Here is a 7,305-nt window from a genome sequence, read left to right as displayed (position 1 = left end):
AAAACCCCACACCCATCAACTTTCTTCTTCGCGCCCTTGCCACCAACAATTAATGCACATCGTATCAACCGCATACTTGTGTCTCTGTTCTGCCCTATTTTGTAAATGATTACTCTCACAGCAGACTTGGGGACTCAAAACAAACAAGGACGTCATCAACAATATGCCACTATCTTCTCTTATTCAACCCACGTATATAATGGCTCCCCATAACCACTTCTCTCCAGCACTCTAATCTATTTATCAAAATTACCACTCTTAAGCTCTCTTTACAAACTAAGAGAGACAAGGTCTGGTTTTTAAGAGAGAAACTCTAACACTTTCAAGGTCTTCACAGTTCTGAAGTTCTGAAGCAAACATGGTTCTTCTAAGGAAAAGTAAGGATACTAAACTTACGTTGACTAAACTTGGTTTGGCGGTATATATTTTTAAATGCCAACACTAAGTGAAAATGATTAGTGTTGTGAGGACCATAATGTTAATGTGAATCAATGCCCCTAAACTTAGTGCTCACTTTACATGGTTCGTGTTCTTGGTTCTTCAGATCTATTAATATAGCATATGTTACAGCATACTACTATAAGAAAATGAAAAAATCTGCCTGAGTTGCATATTCTTAACTTGGTTCAGATATGCATATGCCATATTTTGTTGCATATGAGGAATCCGAGACCTCAAATGACATACTTGTTACTTAGTTCAAATTAAATCACTAATAGTTACATAGTCTGTGGATTTTTTTTGATTATTGGCATGTTGTCCACATATTAAATTGTGAAAGATTGGTTCTTGGACAAATGAAACATGTTTTTGAACTAGAAGACTTTTTGGTGTGTTTGTGTTTAGTTTGCTTCTTTGATACTTGTATTGAGCACATATATTTTGATATTCATATATTATGATCTTACCTCTCTTACCTTGGTAGCTGTTTTATATGTACTTGTTTTCTATTGTAGGTGCACAACACCACCGACCACCCAGAGTACCTAGAAACAATTATAATATTTATGAACGGGTCAATTTGGTGCAAGCAGAGTTGGAGATTCTGGAACTTGATGTGCAAGATCTGAAAAGGGCTTTCGAATCGGCACTAGCAGAACTCAAGGACAGTGTTACAACACTTCGTAGCCTGTTTTATGAATGGAAGGAACCCATACTGAAAGATATACATGAAGGCATTGAGATAATTGATGCGGAGAGCTACGGAGAAGATGTCTTTAAGACACGTCTCCTTGTGAGAAGATGCAATATGTTCCCTTCACCGGACACTCCTTTTGCAAAGAGGAGGATAATAACAGAGGTAATTGTGTGAGTTTGCTACTATTTCTCTACTTAGATTAAGGTTTTTACTTTCATATTTATGACTTTTGAACGATTTTATAGTCTGATCTATTGATGGTTTGTTGGTTGGGATGTTAACAGAGTGTCAAATTGAAATGTATACCACATAATGTGTTATATTCAGAACTGATTTCATAGTACTGAACACACCTCTATATGTTACATAGAGGATCATATTTAAAAATATACCACATAGAGGATATGCATAACTGATTTCATAGTAGTGAACACACCTCAATATGTAACATAGATTGTCATATTAAAAATTAGACCACATATAGTGTCTTATTTAGAACTGATTTCACAGTCGTGAACACAACTTAATATGTCACATGGAGTATCATATTTCCAATTAGAGCACGTAAAGTTTTATATTCCGACCTTCTTTCATATTTATGAACACACCTCAATATGTCACATCACTACTACAGAATGACACTTATACCACTGTTTTTAAGTGTGGTATAAATATATTTACCACTGTTATACAACCGTGACAATAGGTGGTGTGGTATATAATAATAGCAAAACTGTGGTATATATGTTTAACGGATACCACGGTTTTTCAAAGAACCGTGGTTTGTAATGCCCATTATATACCACGGTTGTCAACATAACCGTGGCATATAAGCTATTGAAACCGTGGTTTATATTAGTATATATGTTATAATACCGTGGTATATATATATATATATATATATATATATATATATATATATATATATATATATATATATTAATAATAATGCTAGTAACAGTCTTCCACTTAAAAACCGAACCTGCATAACAAAATTTACACAGCCTGCCTACATACAACATTTCCATCTTCCCAACAAATTCCAAAATGTACAATAAACTATCAAACATTGCAAAAAAAGATAATAATAATAAAAAAAAAACTTCCATTAATTTTTTGAGTGCACTAAGAAAACAAACCTCAAATTCATTTTCATAAATTAAAAAGGTAAGACTCATAAATTAAACTGGAGGGGTCCGAACATAGCTAAAACTCATCCTCATTAAACCCGAAAAAACACCCCATTTTCCTGGATGAACTGAATAATATCGAGTCGAACACCGTCAAGTTCATCTTGCGTGTATGTCTCCTTCAGTTCTAAATTTGTTATCTGGATGAGTCAAAGCACAACATGTGGAGTTACTATATAAGAATAAGGCGAAGTCGTTGAGCCAAATAAAGTGTTTGTCAAAACTTTCGAATACCTTATTTTCAAATAATCCAGTTGAACAAGCTTCTACTATTTCCCTCATAAACTTTATTGTATAATACCCACACTCTGTGCCACCTGGTTGATATGGGCCCAAACATATAGACTCACAACATATGTAAACATATACTTTTCAAAGAAAAAGACAATAATGTGTAGGATTTGTTTACCTTGATCTTGTCCCACTTCAGCGGAACTCGTTTCCCATCAACCCTTTGCAATATGAGGACCGCACTTCACAATAAGATAAATGTAAAACATTTAATTCACAAGGTTTAGAGACAACCAATAGAAACTAAGCTACGTTCTATTAAGCGAAACATGATTCACTCCCACATAGTTTGTACATACAGGTTTTCACCTCACACATGGCTGCCAAGAGGTTTGAGAATAGATGAATTGAAAGAGAATCGAAGAAACTAGAAAGATTAAAGCAAAACACCACCAGGTAATAGGGGTAAACAAGTAGGTCCCTCATCAGACGATTTACTCCATCCATAAATTAACATTTTTTTATGGTAAGGATGATCAATGATAATCATCAACTTGACACATTATGAAACTAAAAGGAATAAGGTGGTTCGCAGTATCTTCAAAACCAAATTAATATGAATGGAAAACCAGGAAAAAAAATATATCAATCATTTACTTCCTAAGTTGCACTACAATAAAAAAAGTAATATCAGAGAGGGTGTCCTTACCGGAGAGTTGATGTAGCTTGCCCCTTGCCCAAAAGATCCCTGATGAGTGAGCTATGAAATTCAATTACCCGTATTTACAACAACTCTTTAAATCCCAAAAGACATTGTCACAAACGCTTAGACCCCAAATCAATTCAACACAAACAATAACTATTACTAATTGAAAATAAAGAAGGGAACAATTGAAGAAGTTGTCAAAAAGATATTTTTTACTTCAAAATCATTGAGTAATAGAGCAATACTATGAGGAATTTGCGAGTGATTAAAGAAACCACAAAATTAGTAAAAGATCTCACCTGAAAAATTCCTCGCCAATCCCCCAAAAGTTTAATGAGGTTGAAGATTTTTGTTTATGTTCACTACCTGACCAAAATAAGGTATATGAAATCAAATCAAACACACTACTATATCAAGTGATGAAAGAAAGAATATTGAAAGGGAGGACGAAAAACTAACCCTTCTTTGCGGGATCATAGAAAGATGTGATGGTACATCTATAATTGCTCAATCAAAAACTAACAATAAGAGGATTGGTTTTGCGTGAAGAAAATTATTGGTTATTTTTACTGATCACTTTGCGTTCTAGATGATCAAATTTCTCAGTTAGATAGTGACAGAAATCATCAGGATATCACAAATTCTAACACAACTTTAAACACTTGAATGAGTGCCAAGCATACAGATATGAACTACCATACAAAATTTTGGATAGAGAAGCATTGGATCCCAATACCCAAGAGTCTAATCTTGATGTCCATCTTTCGAATCAGCTCAAGCCTTGCCGACTCTCTCTCTCTCTCTCTCTCTTAACTGCTGCGAGTAGAGACATATTCTAGTACAAAAGTACTTACCTCAGTATCTCACGCGTCTCTATTGTTCCTGTTTCACTCAGTGTGTGAAAACTTTGGCATTGAACTAATCAAAACAAACAATTTGAACACCTTGCTCCTAGTAAATGGCGAAATACTACACAACATATGGAAAATTTTCAAATACACTCTTAGGTTTCCACCAAGGAATATTAGAGACCACAACAGTTGATCTCTAGTTTATGACCTAGGACAAACCACCATTATAAAGAGATAAGAATTGAAGTCAGTATGGAATAAAGAAAATCAATTGTAGTCTGCGTATAGTGTGATAAATTAACTAAGGAATAAGGAGAAAGAAGTGAACTTACAAACAATGTTATTTTAACCAATAAATTTTGTTTAATGAATAATTAGAAATTAAATAAAAAGGTCGGAGGGGGATCGGAGTTTACCGTCCTGCAAAGTCTGGCGGTCTGAGTGACTATGGCATGATCATGAACTTGCCAATTTTGGGGTAGTCTACGACAGCGGTTGCTAGCTCTTCCAATTGAATTACATTTCTCATATGAGGCCCCATATTCACTTCGATTGGTGAGAACAATATGGGTGTTGCATATAGCACCTGTAATATCCTTCAAGATATTCCTACTGAAAAAATCAGTGATATCCTAGCAACAAATTAGTCTGAAATAAGCATTGATATATAAATATCATAGTGAATGACACATTGTGAGTTCTTGGTACAATTACAGTTGAATTTATCACAAAGGTCACAAAAAAAGAGTATAGATGAAAACATTTCATACCCGTTTAAGGTCTCCTTCAATGGGGGCGGGATGAAGAGGTGCTCCTGTAGCTATCACTTATGCATGTGTCACATCAGTTTGCACCTGCCATCTCTTCCTACAATTTGGTTTAAAATATAATATACCCAGGTTAGAGATGCTTAAGCAGAATAATCAGAAAACGTTAGAAATGATGCTAGGAAAACTGTACAAATAATAAACATGGCTAACGTGAACACCTTCTATATGGTCAAAATTCATATGTATACTTGTTATCATTGACATAAGACGATAAGGTTGAAGCATCTAAGCGTCCAGTTATGATCTACAATAAAGAGATAAAGAATAAAAAGTAAACATTGTTGCTAACTGTATAAAAAGGATTGCCCAGACGGTGTCATACCTTGGATCCCTTTTTCTGATAATGGAAGGTATTGTATCTCCTTACTTGGTCGGTGCATATTTGAGTCACTGGAAATACAGAGAAATGTCAAACTTTGTTGTTTCAGTCCCATATAAGGATGAATGATATAGAAAATCCATAACACAACATTTGTAAAGTACATCTGTTAAAGAACATTTACTGTAAAACAATGAGCATCTAAAACTAAGATTAGTCTTCACCATCTTCAAAAACCATTATGGTTACGTTCGATAACGACCCCTACTGACACACTTGAAAAGCACTTGCTCTGAACTTTCACCCTCCTCAGAAAATCTGTATCCAATATCTGTTTTTCCATCATCAAGTCGATTTTGAGACAAAAATATTATTGTATAGGATTGATCTAACTGACCCACTGCAGAACACTAAGTGCATTTATAGTTAAGAAGCAAGTAAGAAACATGCTTATTATTATACTGGGATTCACTTTCGAATTTGGGCATAAGTCCTAGGGACAATATGGTTGAAGACCCATTGTGGTCGTTCCAAAAGTCGAATATTTGGCGGCTCCTTAAAGCCCCACAAACTTCAAACTTTAAAAGAGCATAACCTAAATATGTTAAAAAAACAGAGTTTTTACAGAATAAAATACTATAGAAAAATACATTACACATTGTAAAGGATCATGTCTATCCATTTCATCTTTAATTATGAAAATAATAGAAGTTATAGAATTGTGAATACAAACGAAAAGTTTCCCGATTCACTAAACAAAAACTTTCACTATACGATAGTTGATAACAGTTATTTTACGTATTCTAACTATCTATGTGTAAACACAAATAATTAAAATACGTAAATACGTGTTTATATCAATATTCTTACTTTCAATAATGAAGTAATATCAGAGAGTCAGGATTCGTTCCACTCTTAAACCTTCAAGACTTAAATAAAATTCAACTACTCGACACAAGGAACAATGGTGAGAGTAATGTGTTATATGAAATATCTATTCTATGATTATACTATGGATTCAATTTATACTAACAAGATACGATAATTCAACTACAGAAATACTAACTGGACTTTATGATAAGGAATTAGGGGGATTGATTCCGCCTTAACTCTACTTAATCTACTAACCAAGAACTGTCGCACTCCAAATTGAAATGCTATCGCATAACAATTGGTAAATCTAATCCCTAACTATTCATGGCAATCTCTACCAAGTAATAACTAGCATGTGAAGCATTAAACCCATTCTCATGGTGAACTAATTACTTCTAGAATTGAATAGATTATCAGGACAAATTCTAAGCTAACAAAATCAAGTTTTCTTCAAGGCTTCCTCAACCCCTCTAATGGAGGGTTAGCCTAGAGTCATTAAACTATCATTTCTCATGGAATCTAAACAAGACATAATATAAATATTTGAACTTTACTTGTTTAAACTCAATTCGAAACTACTCATGCAATAATTGAATTAAACTAATAATGACAAATAAGTAAATCTAAGGATTTAAGCTAATAAATAAATGAAAATAAAACTAGATTATGGAGAACTAATTAACTTTATTTATCTAATGAATAGCAATAACAATAATTTAATACTAAATTTAAGGCAAGAATAAAAACTAATTAATTAATATAAAACTAGATCTAGAACTAAGGTTTAATGGCTACTTTTCTTATCCTAACCTAATTTATTTTCTAACCTAACTATCTACCATTAACAAAGAGTCAAGCTCTTGTTTTTATACTTTCAGATCCAAAAATTGTGCATGGGCTTGGAGCCATGTTTTGGGCCAGAGAATCAGGCCCAAAACCCAATTTTCAAATCAAAAGGCCTCTTCAGCTGCAGTTGACTTCGACAGACTTTTTGTCCACTTCTGCTCCTCTGATTGGGCCAAGGATTAGACCATTGGAAAGCTCTTTCCGAGCCGGTCGTTTTGACATAAGGTAGGCCCAATTCCGAGGTCTGAGTCCAAAGATATGGTATTCGGAAGTTCTGTTGACTTTGTGCACTGTTTCTGCCCGCGTGGACTTTGACTTTTC

At 34.0% G+C, this 7,305-nt stretch overlaps 1 long non-coding RNA gene across 2 annotated transcripts; it reads right to left on the bottom strand.

Annotated features, from left to right (window-relative positions):
* Window positions 1-2,378: 2,378 nt before the first annotated feature.
* LOC147510310 (uncharacterized) lies at window positions 2,379-4,032 on the bottom strand. 2 transcript variants are annotated; one of them, XR_015216761.1, is made up of 4 exons: window positions 3,565-4,032; window positions 3,269-3,319; window positions 2,738-2,801; window positions 2,379-2,645 (listed from the first exon to the last, which is right to left on the bottom strand). It is a non-coding gene; the product is annotated as an uncharacterized LOC147510310 (long non-coding RNA). The 2 variants fall into 2 exon arrangements; XR_015216760.1 differs by having other exon boundaries at window positions 3,269-3,307.
* Window positions 4,033-7,305: the final 3,273 nt, after the last annotated feature.

The sequence above is a fragment of the Coptis chinensis genome, chromosome 3 (genome assembly GCF_015680905.1).
Source record: "Coptis chinensis isolate HL-2020 chromosome 3, ASM1568090v1, whole genome shotgun sequence".
NCBI classification, from domain to species: domain Eukaryota; kingdom Viridiplantae; phylum Streptophyta; class Magnoliopsida; order Ranunculales; family Ranunculaceae; genus Coptis; species Coptis chinensis.
Note: the sequence above shows the minus strand (reverse complement) of the source record. Positions and strands in the feature narration are given on the sequence as shown.